This window comes from Rhinolophus ferrumequinum, chromosome 8, assembly GCF_004115265.2.
Source record: "Rhinolophus ferrumequinum isolate MPI-CBG mRhiFer1 chromosome 8, mRhiFer1_v1.p, whole genome shotgun sequence".
NCBI classification, from domain to species: Eukaryota; Metazoa; Chordata; class Mammalia; order Chiroptera; family Rhinolophidae; genus Rhinolophus; species Rhinolophus ferrumequinum.
The window spans coordinates 89,792,280-89,809,691 of record NC_046291.1 but is presented as its reverse complement, the minus strand read 5'-3'; the positions used below and the strand labels follow the sequence as shown (position 1 = coordinate 89,809,691).

The following is a 17,412-nucleotide window of genomic DNA, read 5'->3' as shown; positions in this document are numbered from 1 at the left end:
ACAATGCTGCAATGAACATATGGATGCACACGTCCCCTTGAAGTAGTGCTTTGGGTTTCTTCAGATAAGTACCCAGAAGTGGGGTTACTGGATCCTTCTTTGTCTCTTCTTATAGCCTGCATTTTAAAGTCTATTTTGTTTGGTATAAGCTTTGCTATCCCAGCTTTACTTTTGATTTCCATTTTCATGAAATATCTTTTTCTATCCCTTTACTTTCTGTCTGTGTGTCTTTCTATCTCAAGTGAGTCTCTTGTAGGCAGCAAATGTAAGGGTTTTAGTTTTTTATCCATTCAGCCTTCCTATGTCTTTTAATTGGGGTATTTAATCCATTTACGTTGAAAGTAATTATTGATAAACATGTAGCTATTGACATTTCATAATTCATAATTTTGATTTTCTTTCATCTTAAAGAAGTCCATCTAAGGGTTCCTTGTAACATTGGTTTGGTGGTGATGAATTCCTTTAACTTTTTCTTGTCTGGTAAATGCTTTATCTGTCCTTTGATTTTAAATGATCACTTTGCTGGTTAGAGTAATCTTGGTTGTAGGTCCTTGCTTTTCATCACATTGAATATTTCATGCCAATTCCTTCTGGCCTGCAAAGTTTCTGTTGAGAAATCAGCTGACAGTCTCATGGGAGCTCCTTCATAGGTAACTGACTGCTTTTCTCTTGCTGCTTTTGGGATTCTCTCTTTGTCTTTAACCTTTGCCATTTTATTATTTATTTATTTATTTTAAGGAGGGCACAGCTCATAGTGGCCCATGCAGGGATCAAACTGGCAACCGTGGTGTTACCAGCACCATGCTCTAACCAACTGAGCTAATGAGCCACCCCTAATCTTTGCCATTTTAATTGTAATGTGTCTTGACTTGAACCTGTTTGGGTTCATCTTGTTTGGGACTCTCTGCACTTCCTGGGCTTGTATATCGATTTCCTTTGCCAGGTTAGGAAAGTGTTCGGTCATTATTTCTTCAACTAGATTCTCAATCCCTTGCTTTCTCTTTTCTCCTTCTGGTGCCCCTATGATGCAAATGCTGTTATGCTTGATGTTGTCCTAGAGGTCTCTTAAACTGTCCTGATTTTTTGGATTCTTTTTTCTTTTTGCTGTTCTGCTTGGGTGTTTTCTGCTGCCTTGTCTTCCAAATCACTGATTCAATCCTTTGCTTCATCTAGTCTGCTGGTGATTCCTTCTAGTGCACTCTTCACTTAGGTTATTGTATTTTTTACTTTTGATTGGCTCTTTTTTATGGTTTCTATGTCCCTTTTTATGCTTGCTATCTCTTTGTTGAAGTTCTCATAAGTGCCTTCAGCATTCTTATAACCATTGTCTTGAACTCTGTCTCTGGTAGGTTGCTTTCCTCCATTTCATTTGGTTCCTTTTCTGGAGTCTTCTCCTGTTCTATCCTTTGGGACACATTTCTTTGTTTCTTCATTTTGGCTGCCTTTCTGTGTTTGTTTCTATGTATTAGGTAGATTTGTTACATCTCCCAGTCTTGGCTGGGTGGCCTTATGTAGTAGGTGTCCTGTGGGGCCTAGTGGGATATTCTCCCTGGTCACCTGTTCCAGGTGCTACAGGAGTGTCCACTGTGTGGGTTGTGTGTGCCCTCTTGTTATAGTTGAGCCTTGATTGTTCTTGGCATGTCATTGGGTGGGATTGACCCTCAGGCTGACTGGCTGTGGGGTTTGGCCACATCCACAGCTTATGAGATATAGTGCAGGAGGCTTACCCCACTGAGTGGGATTTGCTCCAGCAAGCTCTGGTGCCTGTTGAGACCACTCTTTATATGTGCCATTTGTGGAGCTATTTGAGTGTACTCTGCTATGGTCTGAAGCCAACCTCCAAATAGGTTCTGGAACCTCTTGTAAGGGGCTCCAGTGCAGGCCCAAGTCACTCACTGCCTGTGACCTGCTGGAGGCTACCTGGTAGGAGCTACAAAGCAATCCTCACTTGTTCACTGCCTGTGCTGGACCTGGAAGCACATGAGAGAGGCCATGTTGCAAACTGAGGACGGCTGCCACTAGTACTGGGTCTAGGGTTGCTTTGCAACAAGCCAGAACACCTGAGACTTGTTCCCACCTACTGACTTTCTTAAGGTTCAGACACTGATAATGCCTGGTGAGGTATATGAGTTGGGTGAGGCAGGGTCTCAGGGAGTCACGAGAGTGGGAAGAATTGTTGTCACCGGGTTAATGTAAATTCTGGTTTAGTGACAGTGATGAGCCTGGAGTGACTCAGCAAAAGCCTCAGAGCACACCAAGGCCAGTTGCTGCCTACTTGGGGCCTGCTGGACTCCGATAATTTTTCAAGAAAGACTGCAATGTGGGTGGGGCTGGCTGCATGCAGTAAAAGTGCCTCTGTTGGTGCTCGAGTTGGGTGGGGCGGAGTCCCAGCTGAGTCAGCAGGGTGGTACAGTGGAGCTCATCAGGCCAATCAGATTCAGATTTGGCCAGTAGAGGTGGGCTCAACACAGGGGGATGGCACCCACCTGATGGCTGCACAGAAGATGGACCCCTCACTGGGAAAATGTTAACTGTCCTCCAGTCCTCCCCCTGCAGCCACACACCTCAGTCTGCCCTCCACCCCCATATGTCTCCAAGGGTCTCCAAGTCACCGACCCTCTGCTGGAGCCGAAGGTGAGTGCCTGTGAGTGAGTCTGTGCTCAGAGCCATTTAAGAGGATGTCTGGGTTTCCCGCCACCTTCAGCCCCACCCGAATGGTCAGAATCCCCACTGTTTTTCACAGCTAGATGTTGTGGGGGCACCTCTTCTAAGCACCAGTACTCTGGGCTGGGGAGCCGGGAGTGGGAGCTGGGGTTCCTTGCTTCTCTGGGGGAACCAAAGTAGCTGAGATATCCCTTCTGATTCTCAAACTCCACGCGCAGGTGTGGGGCCCATTCCACATTTCTGCCCCTCCTACCAGTATCGACATGGCTTCTTTTTTATATTTTTAGTTATAGGACTTCTGTTTGGCTAGAATTCGGATGGCTCTCCAGGTTGATTATTGTATAATTTAGTTGTAATTTTAATGTGTTCATGGAAAAAGGCAAACACAGTGTTTATCTACTCCGCCATCTTGGATCTCTTCTTGGTAAGGAAGACTTTTTAAGAACTATTCCAATTGGTGTTAAGACTATGGCAATAGGGAAGAGAAAGTGGGCTCAACTCCAAAAACAACAAAAAAAGCTGGGGATTTATAGCCAACAAATAGAGTTGGGGGCTAGTGGATGGAAAATTACTAAGAGAAGACATCAAGGGTAGTGAGCTTCTTGCTAAACCGACTTAACAGAATTCTACCTAAAACTGGGTGATACAAGCCCAGCAGGTGTGGGGCCCAATGCTGAGGCTTAGCTGAGAAGTGAGATAAAAAGAGCTCGACTGAAGTTTGGTTATGGAGAGAGTCTTTACAATGACACATATTACAACATAGCTCAAACTTGAAGACATTATGCTGAGTGGAATAAGCTAGACACAAAAGGACAAATATTGTATAATTCCACTTATATGAGGTTCCTAGGGTAGTCATATTCATAGAGACAGAAAGTGGAATGGTGGTTGCCAAGGGCTGGAAGAGGGTGCAATGTGGTGTTAGTGTTTAATGGGGACAGAGTTTCAGTTTGAGAAGATGAAAAATCCTGGAGGTGGATGAAGGAAATTGTTGCAGAACAATATGAATTGTATTTAATGCCATTGAACTGTACACTTAAAAAGGTTAAAATAGTAAATTTTGTGTTTTGTATATTTTACCACAATTAAAAACGTTAATGCCAATAAAAATCTGTCTTCCTCATACCCAAATGTAAGCTCTATTAACACTGTGATATATTCTCTTCTCATCCTATCTATATCTATCTACATGCATATCCAGCCAGCTATTTATATATGCAGATGTGCATATATATAAATATGACATTCAAATTCATGCTAAACATAGGATTTTACATATTTAATAAAAGTTATCACATTAAATATTTACCCTTAAATGAAAAACATTTTAAAGCGTCATTTAAAATTGTTCCATTCCATTCCATCATATGATTTTAGTATGTTTTATCTATAATCTATTGTTTGATATTTATGTTATTTCTATTTTTTCACTATTATAAATAACTCTACAATGAACATCTTCATTTAAAAGACTTTATCACCTTCGTTTCAGATTAATTCCTTAGTTTAGCTTCCACAGCATGAAATTACTGAGTCAGAGGGTGTGAATATTTTTAAAGTCCTTAAGTCAAATTAATAAAGTGCACCCCTTTATTCCTCACTCCCCTTCCCCCTTTCCTTCCTTCATTCATTCCATGCTCTTCTTTTTTCTACTCCTTTTTGGGGATGATGACAGGCAGAATTCTAGATTAGCCCCAAGATTCCTAATTCCTAGTTATTCAACCACTCATCTAGATTCTGCTGTAAAGAGATTTTTTGCAAATGTAATTAAGGTTCCAAATCCATTGATCTTAAAATAGGGGTATTATTCGGTTGGACCTGACCCAATCACATGACCCTTTAAATCTGGGACTACATGTCAGAAAGTGGGGAGTCTGAGTTTTAGAGCACAAAGAGTATTTGACAAAGAAATATTCCATTACTGATTTGAAGATGAAGGGGACATGTGGCTTCTGGAACTAAGAACAACCTCCAGGTGACAACCAGCAAGGAAATGTGGACTGCGGCCTCACAAGTGCAGGAAACTGAACTCTGCCAATGACCTGAATGAGCTTGCAGATCCTCAGATGGGACCTCAATCCACTGACACTTTGATTTCACCCTTATGATAGCCCAGCAGAAAGCCTGGCCAAGTTGTGTTAGCTGTCTGACCCACGGAACTGCCAGCTAATAAATAGGGGATGTTTTAAGTCAACATATTTGTGTTAATTTGTTATGCACAATAGAAAACTCATACAGGGATGTATTTGTATTTGTAAGGTGTGCAGGTATGTGTGTGTGTGTGTGTGTGTGTGTGTGTGTGTGTGTGAGAGAGAGAGAGAGAGAGAGAGAGAGAGAGAGAGAGAGAGAGAGAGGGGGAGAGAGAGAGAGAGGGGGAGAGAGACAGCTAGTTCTTTGAGGTTTAGATTTTACATGGTCTACTATGGTTTTATGGGTCAGTCATCTCTCTGCCAAGCTCTTTATATATATTTGCTTGTTTAATGCCTCTGTTAAGGCATATAATTAGTTCAGTTTTACAGATGAGGAAACTGAGGTGTACAGAGGTTAAATGACTTTCCCATGGTAACACAGCTAGTGAGTGTGGCAGATACTATTGGAACCCATACCTGTGTACAAAGATCTGACAATTAAGTCCACAAACTCATCCTAGAAAAAGTGCTACATGCCTCACTGCTGAATATCACTATGGTCATCTTTGAAGTATTCCCCTTGGGAAGCTATGCACTGCTGCAAGCATCTAGTCCATTCTTCAAAGCAATTTTGGAACTCTTTTTCTGGAGTGGCCATCAGAGCTGTCGTCATATTCCTTGATGTCCTGAATGCCATCAAAATGTCTTTCTTTCAATATTCCCTTTATCTTCGGGTAAAGAAAGAAGTCACTGGGGGCCAGATCAGGTGAGTAGGGAGAATGTTCCAATACAGTTATTTGTTTACTGGCTAAAAACTCCCTCACAGACAGTGCTATGTGAGCTGGTGCATTGTCGTGATGCAAGAGCCATGAATTGTTTGCAAAAAGTTCAGGTTGTCTAACTTTTTCACGCAGTCTTTTCAGCACTTCCAAACAGTAAACTTGGTTAACTGTTTGTTCATTTGGTACAAATGCATAATGAATAATCCCTCTGATATCCAGAAAGGTTAGCAACATCGTTGCAACAAAGCTCACAAATGTAATTGTCAGACTTCCTATGTCAGCAGTCTCCCCTTTCTTCTGTACCACACAGCTATCAGCAATTTTGAACAACTTTACTGCTCGATGACAATTTGAGTAATGGACTTTACTTATAAACCCAATGAGGCCAGAGGGGAGGGCTGCAAGTTAAGAAAGGAGGGAGAAAAAAGAGGTCTAAACACTAATCTCGCTCAAGGCCCACACTGAGTCCCTCCTCCTCTGGGGAGCACCAGCCCTCTGATCTCAGCCTCCTGTGACTCTATTTATTCCTTTGCTGTGGATCCTATCCACATGGCTGAAGCGTTCGCACTCTTGCTCTGTGAGCACACTGTTTCTGCACATGCCTGAGCAGCCTGTAAGCTCCTCTAGGCAGAGGCTGAGTCTTATTCTTTTTTGAAACCATAGCACCTCAGCATCTCACCAGCAGGGCCTAGCATGAGCATATGGTGACTGATGGAGAGTGAAATTTTGTTGAGGAAATAAAAGGGCTATGACTTCTTTTAGAGTTCTTAAGAACTGTCCCTTCACTCGCCCTCATAAGGAATTGCCACATTCCTAAATAAAAACAAACCTGACCACTTTCATTGTGGACACCCTAATGCTAACCAGAAGCTCTGCCTTTGTTTTGGGACCTGAAGGCCCCAGGGAGCACTGTCACTAGGTGCACGGTCCCGTCTGTGACAATTTTTTCTTTGCCACCCCACATTACTTACAGCAGACTTGTTTGTATGTTCTAGCTTGTCTCATCTGGGCTTGGGGATGTGAAGGGAAGACTGGCTGGTTTGCTCTTGGTTTGGTCATTCTGCCCTAAGTGAGGGGATTGTAAAGGGAAATAACCACAGACAGAACCATCCACCTAGTTAATCTGGTTCACAAGACAGGCTCCTCCTTTGCAACTTGTGACCAATTCTAGAAATTTCTGCCTGCCATCCAGAAGCACACGGAAGGACCTGTGATGCCTTGGTATCCAGAGCAAGAAAGCAAGACTGACTCCTAAGCCCCGAGTCCTGCTGACTTAGAGCCCGTTCTTATCGTCTGATTTTCTGTCTGAGGACCACAGTCTTTTCTTGTGTCCCCAGGAATACTTCCTCACCCCGTGGTGGGAGAGTTCCACCTCCCATACACTAGTGTGCAGCTGCCTTCCCAGCCTGCATAACATAACCTTGTTCCCGTACAACCCACATTTCCCATAATAAGGATGCCATCCAGTAGAAAGGGAGAGGTCGTATCCTTGCAGTCAGCCTTAAGTCCAGTGGCAGGCTTTTACAGTGATGGAGTTGGAGGAGAGGAGTCAGGTGATGTGGAGGGCAGGTGACTGGGGGCAGTTCCATGGTTCCCTAGATCAGAGAAGGAGAAGGTACCATGGGGCCTGCATCAGCTCAAGTGCCTGTATTGTCTCAGCAAGGGAACCTGTGCAGGAGGCTTTGGGGAGGGCGGGAGGAAACCATAACCTCAGCAATTCTGAGTGAGGGAGGAGAAGGAGGCAGAGGGAAGGAGACTTGGCAAGGAGGAGGCAGAGAGCAGTGGGTAAGAGGGCCTTGCCCCAGCAGAGCCGATTTGTAATCTTCCCTTTGTTTATGGAGCAGGAGTCCTGGAGATACACAATCTGAGTGAGGGAACCCTGGTGTGTGGAGGGGTTTGTCTAACATCTTGATCTACTTTCCTAAACTTTTTGGATCGAGAAAACCCCCAAGCCCCTCTGCCAAGCTATTTTCCCCCTCTATTTGTTAAACCCATCTGCAGTTCAAGGGAAATCAGATTCATGTGTTTTCAATTCATTTACACTTAACTTATTAAAATATTGCTTTGTAAGAGCTATTTGATGTCCAGGAAGCCATTTGTGTCTCTTAAATAAATCTTTAAAGTCCCTTTTTCTTAGAAACAGGAAATTGCATTTTGCCAAATGCAAATTAACTTGCACCTCATAAAGTTCAAGTTGAGCTCAAAACATACACTGCGTGAGGGTTGGGTGGGTTTCAAACTTGGCAAGCTATCTCAAGGTTTAATCTAAACCAAAAGACAGCAATTGGAGGCTCCAAGGACATTCCAAAGGATGGTATTATTGCCATCTGCCAGCAGAAAGTCAGTCATATTCAGCTTCACTCTCAGTTATTCCCGGTTGGTTATCAGCATGCTCTCCCCCCGGCCTTCCTTTTTCAGCCCTCTGCCCCGAACCCCATCAAGGAGACAAGATTAAGGTCCAGGCACCCTCCACTGCCTTTGTCAAGAGAACCTGGGGAAGTTAGGGTGGGGTCTAAAGGGCCGAGGCTTTGGGCTTCAGATTTTATCTGACTTTCTTTGTTCCCTGTGAATACCAGAACCAAGACACATCATCCCTGCTATGCCTTGTCTTGGAGTCAGACACATTCTGTCCTCTCCTCACCCAGTGGAGTGGTGAGCACATTTCACATACGTATAGGTCCCCTTCCCCAAAGTTTCCCAGACACATCATCTCCTCTGTCTGTGCTGTCAGGGTGGGGCAGGGCAGGCCAGGACTACTAGCTTTCTTTTATGCAGGAGAAAGGGAGGATCGTGGAGAGGTGAGGCGATTTGCCCAAGGTCACTAGTGGAGCCAGGCTGTCTCCCTCCTGGACCCAGAGAAACCAGCCCTGGTCCTTTACCTGTGCCAGGTGAAGGTTAGCACCTCCCCGAATGGCCAGCCCAGGCAAATAAAATGCTAGAGACTAAAACAACCATAGCAGCGGTCTGTGTGCTGTTCTGCTGAGGTCCATCAATGTATCTTGAGCACTCACCCCCATGCTTGGCCTTGTGTGAAGTCCAGGAAATGCCGGCATGGACAAGACTGGTCTTGGGCCCCAGAGTGCAGTGGGGAGACAGGCACATGGATTAATGAGAAGAGCAGATTAAGGTCATATGGTCATTAAGATGTGCAAAGTGCATCCTGGAGGAACACAGGGGAGTCCACTCTGGGAGTTCTGGAAGGTTTTCTGAGGGGGAGGAGCTATTGGCACTGAGCCTTTAGGGACCAGCAAGGGGCAGCCAGGGGAAGAAAGGAGGGAGGGGATCCAGATAGAAAGCATAGCAGGAATGAAGCCATGGGCGTGTAGAAAGAGCATGCTGGACGTGGAGAATTCTAAGTAGTTTGGAATTATTGGAGCAAAAACGTATGAATTGAAAAGTGGTGGGAGGGCAACTGTCAGATGGCTGTGGTTCTTATCTGCTTGGATTGAATCCCAGTCTAGGGTTTGCAACCATTTCTCAATGGAGCCTTTGGAAATCTGATGAAATCTGCGGGCCCTCTCCTCATGTACCCAAAGTTGTGACTGCAATCTGGCGGGAGTTGCCTCTTTTGTGCAGCCCAGTCTAAGAACTCTTTCTTAGGCAACAATCACTGACAAATGTTAAGCAGGAGAGTGACATGATTAGACTTGCATTTCAGAATAACATTTTGCCTGTACAATGGAGAACAGATTGGGCCAATGAAAGTAAGACTAGAAATAGGGAGCCTGATGAGAAGGTTGAGGCAACAAAGTGAGGGATGGTAGAAACCTCAGAACATACAGAGTCCCCCCTGGAAAAGAAGCCATAGCAATAGACATGGTCTTGGTTGCAGAGTGGATCCCTTTGAGATGGAGGGAGAAATTAGTCAATGGACAAGTTTGGAAGGACATCAAAAGTCTCCAGGGGGACCAGTAAGAGCTGGAGGTTCCCAAATAGGCAGGAGGAAAAGGCAAAAGAGATCAAGAAAGGATGAAGTTAATTTAAGATTTGGGTCCGATTTTTCCCAATGAGAGGCAATATTCATGGCTTCAAATTCTGGGAGAAATATTTCTTTTATTCATTATTGTGTCAATCAGATGACATCTGTAGAACTTTTGCATATAGTATATATATACACACATACATATATATGTATGTATGTGTGTATATATATATATATATTACTTCTTAAAAAGTAGTTCTGACTTGGGATTTTAAAATAAATTTTATGATTAAAATAAACATTTAAACTTCTAGTAATTTTGGGGGAGGAAGGAGAAGTTCTTTTGGGGTGGTATGTGAAGGCTATGGAAATGCACCATTCAGATCTCCTGCTACCAAGAGCATAATCGATGACAGGCTCTAAATGCTGCCTTTTGGAGTCTTCCTTTGCATTTGTGTAGAGACCATGTTGCTCCCAGCCAATGACTATGCATTTTATGGCCACTAAGAGCTCCATTCCAGTGAGACAACCATCCAAATGATGAAATTCACATTTTTACATACTGCTGTCTAATCCCTAGACCCACTCGAGTTTGCCAATTGTCTCAATACTGTCCTTTATGGCGAAACTACTCAGCACAGAACCATTGTTGCATTTACTTGTCTTTTCAGACTTCCTCGGCTTTAAACTGTTCTTCAGTCTCTCCTTGACTTTGTCTTGATACTTTTGAAGTGTACAGTCCATTTTGTGTTGTGGAATGACCTATAATTTGGGTTTGCTGGATGTCTCTTAAGTGATACAACTTTAGCAGTAATCTCACAGAGGTGATGCTGTGTAATTTTCATTACATCCTGTCAGAGAATGCACAATTTTATTTTTTTCTATCACTGATGACGTTAACTTTGATCACTTGATCCCAGATAGTGTCTGCCAGACTTCTGTAATCTACATTTTTTTTCTTTTTGTGGTTAATAAGTATTTTGTGGACAGGTACTTTGAGTGTATATAAATATTTCATTTCTCATAAAAACTTTAATGTATTTATTCATTGTTATAAAGTATAAAGTCATAGATCCCTATTTTATTGTACATGTTACCATTATATACATACATTCAATATGTAATATAATATAGGTATCTATCTGTCTATCTATCTATCTATCTATCTATCTATCTATCTATCTATCTATCTATCATCTATCTTGATGCTCAAATATCCTAAATTTGGTCATTGGGAACACACACCTTCAAGCTGTCTTCTGTGTCATTTAGATACGACTCACAAAAAATTTTCCAGGCTCATTTTATTCTTTCCTGCCCCATTCTGGAAATCAACCACTTCTTTAAGGAGTATCGCTTCCTTTAATTGAGAAGGCATTTAGAAGCCAAGATTGGGTCTCTATGTGTGATCATTCTTATTGGGCTATTGCTGCTTTCCTAGTCTCAGTGAATAGAACTTGAGAATAGATGTACATTTATTTTTGTGTCTTTCTATATATATTGCAAATGATGAGTTCCTCTCTGATTTCAATCTAGAATCTTCTCTAACAGTGACACATCTCACTTGCATTATTCTTAAAATATTTACGTATTTGACAAATCTCTCTCTATGTAACCAATCTCCTGTCACTGCTTCTCCTACCCCCTGGCATTGACACTTTCGTATTCCCACTTGGGCTCTGTCACCTGCACTGTGCAGCTTCCTGCAGATGTCTATCTTAACCTCTCAGGTTCCAACACTTGTTGTGGGGCCACCAAAGCTACCTGTCCTCCATGAGAATGTTCTTTTCATACTGCTCAGGCCCCTCCCTCATGGACATTGTATTAGTTTTGTCTTAGTGACTTAAAACAACACAAATTTATTCTTAGAGTTCTGGATATCAGAAATTTGAAAAGTTCCTTCTGGAGTGCTCTAGGGGAGAATCAATTTCTCTTCCAGCTTCTAGAGGCTGCACACATTCCTGGGTTTATGATGCCTTTCCCCAGTTTTGAAGGCAGTTTTTTCTTTCCTCTTTGACCTCTGCTTCTGTCATCACGTCCTCTCTCTATACGAGGTCTGACAATTAAGTTCGTGAACTTGTTGCAACAATGTTGCTAACATTTATTGATATCAGAGGGATTAGTCATTATGAATTTGTGCCAAATGGACAAACAGTTCACCAAGTTTACTGTTTGGAAGTGCTGAAAAGGCTACTTGAAAAAGTTACATGACGTGAACTTTCCGCCAACAATTCATGACTCTTGCATCACGACAATGCACCAGCTCACACGGCACTGTCTGTGAGGGAGTTTTTAGCCAGTAAACAAATAACTGTATTGGAACACCCTCCCTACTCACCTGAGCTGGCCCCCAATAACGTCTTTCTTTACCTGAAGATAAAGGAAATATTAAAAGGAAGACATTTTGATGCCATTCAGGACATCAAGAGTAATACGACGACAGCTGTGATGGTCATTCCAAAATTGCTTTGAAGGGTGGACTAGGCACTGGCATAGGTGCATAGCTTCCCAAGGGGAGTACTTTGAAGGTGACCGTAGTGATATTTAGCAATGAGGTATGTAGCACTTTTTCTAGGAAGAGTTTGTGAACTGAATTATCTGATCTTGTATATCTGATCACCTGTCTCCTCTTATAAGGACCTTTGAGATTACATCGGACCCACCTGGATAATCCATGATTATCTCCCCATTTCATGATCCTTAACTTAATCACATCTTCGAAGTTCCTTTTACCATGAAGTAAAATAACATTCATAGGTTTTGGAGATTAAGATGTAGACCTCTTTGTGGGAAGGTTATTATTCAGCCTACCACAGGTCTTGTTCAGTCCCACTTAATGATTTTGGGAGTGAATTATTCAAGGAGAGAAGGGAAAAGATAAGAAGGGAAAGAGAAAGAGGAAGAGTGGACCACTTCAACTGTATTTTATAGATGATAACACTGAGATGCTGAGAGATTTCATAATTACCTAAGACCTCAAAACTTGTGCCGGGGCCAAAACCCAGATCCAGATGTCTTGATTCCTAAGATATGTGGAATTCTTTTTTCCTTTATTGTGTCCTATATTGTTACTTTCCAAATTGCATTCCCCTTACCTGACACCACAGACCACCTGAGAGCTGGGATCTCTCTACCAAGCTTAAAGATCCTTCCTGCATTTTCCTAGAAGTTTTATCAGGAGGTTAAACACAGTAATGCCCCATTATTTGGGTGTGCAGCTGTTGTGTTGTATCAGTTGATAATGTTATTTTCTCCATGGTTTCTGGAGAAAAGATATGTGTAAATATTGACATTTTCCCTTCTCCTGCTGACCTTATCCATAGCGCTACAGGAGATGGAAGTGACATCTGTCACTATCTCAGTAATCAAACTATATATATTTTTACACCTCTGTGGGGGCAGAAGAGAGGTTGGAGTGTGAAAACAAGCAGTTGATCCAGGTTATATGACTGTTCTCTTGCAGATACAGTACAGGCAAAATCCTCAGGGCCTCCCATATTCACCAACATAGGTAAAGCACCAGCTTCCCTGAGAACGTGCATGCGGTCAATGTGGACCAACCCCACTGTCACATAAAGGAAATCAATGTTAGCACAGCATTGTCAGCCCTTGTACCGTAAGGATACTCACCCATTTGCTGTCTTGGAATTCCAGGACATTTTCAGAATTGGGGCTACCGGTGGCTGGAACAAGACCTTCTATCATTAGATTTCACCAGGAAGGAGGTGAATGGATAAAATAAGAAAGGAGAGGTATGAGTTGCCAAACACCTCCCAAAAGCTGTCCAGAAAAAAAAAAAAGATGCTGCTTCTACAAACATTTAAGTTCTTGTTTCATTTTCCCCCCACAGAATTACCCTCAGTATTATGGGGATTCTAGTGCATTTGTCATTTTGTCCTTTATCCACTCACTCACCCATTCATTCAGTGATGTTGACGGATGGTTAACTCGGAGCCAGGCACAGGGCCTGGCATGGGGGGCTCCGCGATGACTTGCATTCTGGCCATTCCCTCTAGGAGCTCACAGGGCTTGGTCATAGGGAGCCATCGTGGGCTATTTGAATGCCTGGTGCCACTGCGCATTTTATGCTGAACTTGCAACTTCTGGCACCTGATTGATACTTCTTACATATTTGAATGGAAAGGCATAGTTCCTAGCCTCAAGAACCTAGAGTCTGGAGAAATATTCAAGCAAAGGAAGGTGAGCTTGAGAATGAAGACTTCTATTCAAGAGAATCTCAAGGATAGTTCTAATTTTTTTTTTTTAGCTACCACCCTCCACTGAACTGAAAAAAAGCATTTGCCATTAAAAATACTACAACAACAACTTGGAAAGCACAGACTAATCTAAAGAAGAAAACAAAAGCTCACTTATAATTGCAAGATCTAGAGAAGTTCATAGGTGGAGCCTCCATCCATGAAAATCCAATTTGTTACTTTGGGAAGATGATTAATTTTCTTAGATGTTTATTGAACATGTGGGCTGGTTTGGTCCAGCCACTGGAAGCCATTTAGAGCTTTTTGGGATTATGCATGGGAAACAAGGCACTGGTGGGGCAACATATTTCAGAGGGGGCTGAGATGCCTGCTTGTGCATGGGGTCCTGGGGAGATGGGCTGAATCCAGGTTTCTGCTCTGGGTTTCCTGCTCTCCCGGGCCTGAGATCTCTGAAGGAGCCATTGGAAAGGCGGGGCCACTGGTGCTGATTACAGTGGCTTTCTGCCTGGACTCAGTCCTTCTCCCAGGCCTGGCCCAGGAAGGCGTGATGAAGAGACAGGTGTCAGGGTAGTCCTCCTCAGCCTGGCGCCCAGTTCCTGGAGCCTGATGCATCCTGTGTTTTGACTTACCATCTTGCCTCTGGGATTCGTTCTGATAAAATCTGATATAATGGCAGGACTCTGCTTCTGGGTTTTCCAGTATGAAATTTTGATTATGAGAAGAAGAACCTGATGATCTGGCTGAAGCCAGAGGATGACCCTGGCTAACTGAACTACTGCCTACTGACGGAACACTCTGCTAGGCAGTTCCCTGTACAGTGCTTAATTTCATCTTTACAGCAGTTCTGTACAGTTGCTGTTATATCCGTTTTCACAGATGGTAACACAGGCTCAGAGAAGCTGTGACTTGCCTAAGGTAGCACAGTGAATAGACAGCAAAATCAGGATTTGAACCCACATCCCTGACTCCTGTCTTATCTCACTGAGAGTGTGTCCCAGGCTCAACTACATACCTGGAGGAATGTAAAAAGGAAGCAAGTCCCATGTGTGTGAGGATCCCTGCACCTGTCTCTAAGGGAAACACATGTCCTCATCCCCTTGCATTTTTCTCACTGCTGCTTCCCCGACATTATACCTTTAAGGTACTCAGACCCCTGACACACCACATGGCTGGTGGCCAATGGAGGCAAGTGCAGACACTCCCCCTGCCCCATCCCTTTCCATCTTGATGGCCCTGCTTCTGTTTGATGCCAACTGTACCTGACCCTGGACCTCTGACCTTACACACTAAACCTGCTTACCCAGGCTTGATTGTGGATACTTGGCTCTTTCTCACCCTGGTATCTCTAAACCTGGTCACCTCAAATAAGAGGTCCTTTCAAACATTTAAAAAACTAATACATTACTTTGGAATCAGGTCATACAAAACAAAGTTGAGTACCTTTTAAAAACCAGTAAATAACAAATAACAAAATTTGATCAACTCGAAGCAAATGATGTGACCATTTGGTATATCCCTTTTCCTGTCTTTCCACTATGCTCATACGCATACACATACAAATACGATTTTTTAAAAAAGTCTAGGATTATTTTACTCTGTATCACTCTGCAACTTGCTTCTTTCACTTACTTTTCCTTGCTGTGTATCGTTCATATTTTGCTGGACTGCAGCTCCTTTACTTTGTTCTAGAACAGAAGTTACCAGTCATGCTTCTGCGGAACAGTGGGTTTCCCCGAGTTCAACTACGGTGCTGAACTATTAAAACCCAGTAATAATCATTCTCAGTCTAATTTGTAGAAAATTAAATAAATAAGAATAATTTCCACCATTTTGATTTTCTACTGTGACTTTGTATTAAAATGTTGGTTCTTCGACCATGTGGGCATTTCTAGAATACTACAAATTATACTTATCTTCAGTTGATGTGCCAGTATTTCATAAGGTCACACCAAGAACCCTATGACTTCCAGGGACCTTTGCTAGCTCCCCACGTTTGGGATGCACTGTGGGTCTAGGATGGAGCTCTGACCTGAATCCACAGTTTTAATGTGATCTAGCCATTCAGGAGTTTGTGCCAAGCTACAAGAGGAAGGGGCAGGTGATGGGTACAAGTGCTGAGCACTAGGGGCTCACCCAACTCTGTTGAGGAAATGTTCCAGAAATGTGGGCCACAAAGAAGGGGAGGAATTTCTCTACCTTCAGGACAGAGGTGAGTCCAGGAGTCCAGATCAACAGACAGCCCTGGGTGAGGTGGCAGCGCTTGAGCAGATCAGGTAAGGGAGCCTCTATAGGGCAACCAAGAGCATGAGGCCCACGGGCGCAGTGAAATTGGTATCCTGGAGGGATTGATGGCAGAGGTGGGGTCAGGCAGTGTACTAGATTAAAATAGGAACACGAGAACATTGCAATTTTTATTTGGGTTCTCACAAAGATACTTGGAGGAGATGGGAATTTTGAAAGGAAGTTGTGTTTCTGCTATGGTGCTATCTATCGTGTGGTGACTCGTTTATACATATGTTCCATGGGTGAGATGAGAGATTTGTGGCAGGGAGAAAAAAGCTAACTCAGAGTGGTGTAAAACAGAAGGTAAGAGCAGAGAACTCTTATAGTTGATGCCTTTGGGGGCCCAATAACATGCCTGGGACACGGCCTTCACATTCCATCTGTCAGGAACCATGTTGGCTCCATGTCTACTGAGCAAGGCTCTCCCTCAGCCTCAGAGACAATTGCAGGGGCTCCAGACTTGACACCATCTCAGCTTCTAGCCCAGCAGGAGGGCATGTGCCATTCTTCCAGCTGTCCCTAGCCTCTTCAAGGAATCAGTCACCCTCACAGGGAGTAGGATACATCCATGGGCTGATGTCCAGGCTATGTGTTCCTTTCCTGGAAATGGGTGGATCCACCCATCTCTAACTGCCATAGAAAAAAGGAGAAATCCTAAGAAGTATGTGGGGGAAGAGCAGGTCCTGGGAGGTAAAAAGCAATGCCCTAAACTAACAAATAAATACTTGTGAAGGATTGTTGAGTGTCTCTGAGAAACTCCTGCAGAAGAGAACATCCGGGGAGGAGAAGATGACCATTTTCATATACATGGAGGCCTTCACAAGGAAGCTAGCAGAGGTTTTTTACAGTGGCTCCAAAGGGCAGAGTGGCTCAGCTTGTCCTGTGCCCCCAGATCCAGGAGTGGGGATCGGTGTTTCCTGTGCTCCGATTCCATATCTCAACAGGAGCCACCCATTCTGTAAACTACTTTTGCATAATGCATAGTCATGGTGTTTTCACAAGAGACACAAACAAGGCTGAATTGCGGGCATGTGTACTGCGGGAAAGGTTAGGGGAGCGGGGTGGCATTAAAGTTACCGTGAAGACCTGAAGTTGCTCATCCCCACCCTCATCTGCAGTTGGGGGCTGGCGCTCGAACGAATGATGAATTTGTCTTGAACCTCTCACTGTAGAGGAGGAGCATCATCAGTGCCGATCAGTGCAGCTGCTTCGATAGAAACAGCCAGGGCAGGAAGGGGAACGCAGGCCCTCATTCCTGGTTCTGATAGTGCAACTGGCCGCCTGCTCCAATTCCTGCAGGGCTTCTCTGTGGGGCTGTGGAAGATCTCAAACACAGTGGGGAAATGAGAGACGGTAACAGGTTTGATCTTCATCTTGTCTCCTGTCAGGTAACCCTCCCTGTCCTCCGGGGGCTA

General features: G+C 43.6%; 1 non-coding gene across 1 annotated transcript; it reads right to left on the bottom strand.

Annotated features, from left to right (window-relative positions):
• Positions 1–755: 755 nt before the first annotated feature.
• TRNAT-GGU (transfer RNA threonine (anticodon GGU)) lies at positions 756–829 on the bottom strand. The gene has a single exon. It is a non-coding gene; the product is annotated as a tRNA-Thr (tRNA).
• Positions 830–17,412: the final 16,583 nt, after the last annotated feature.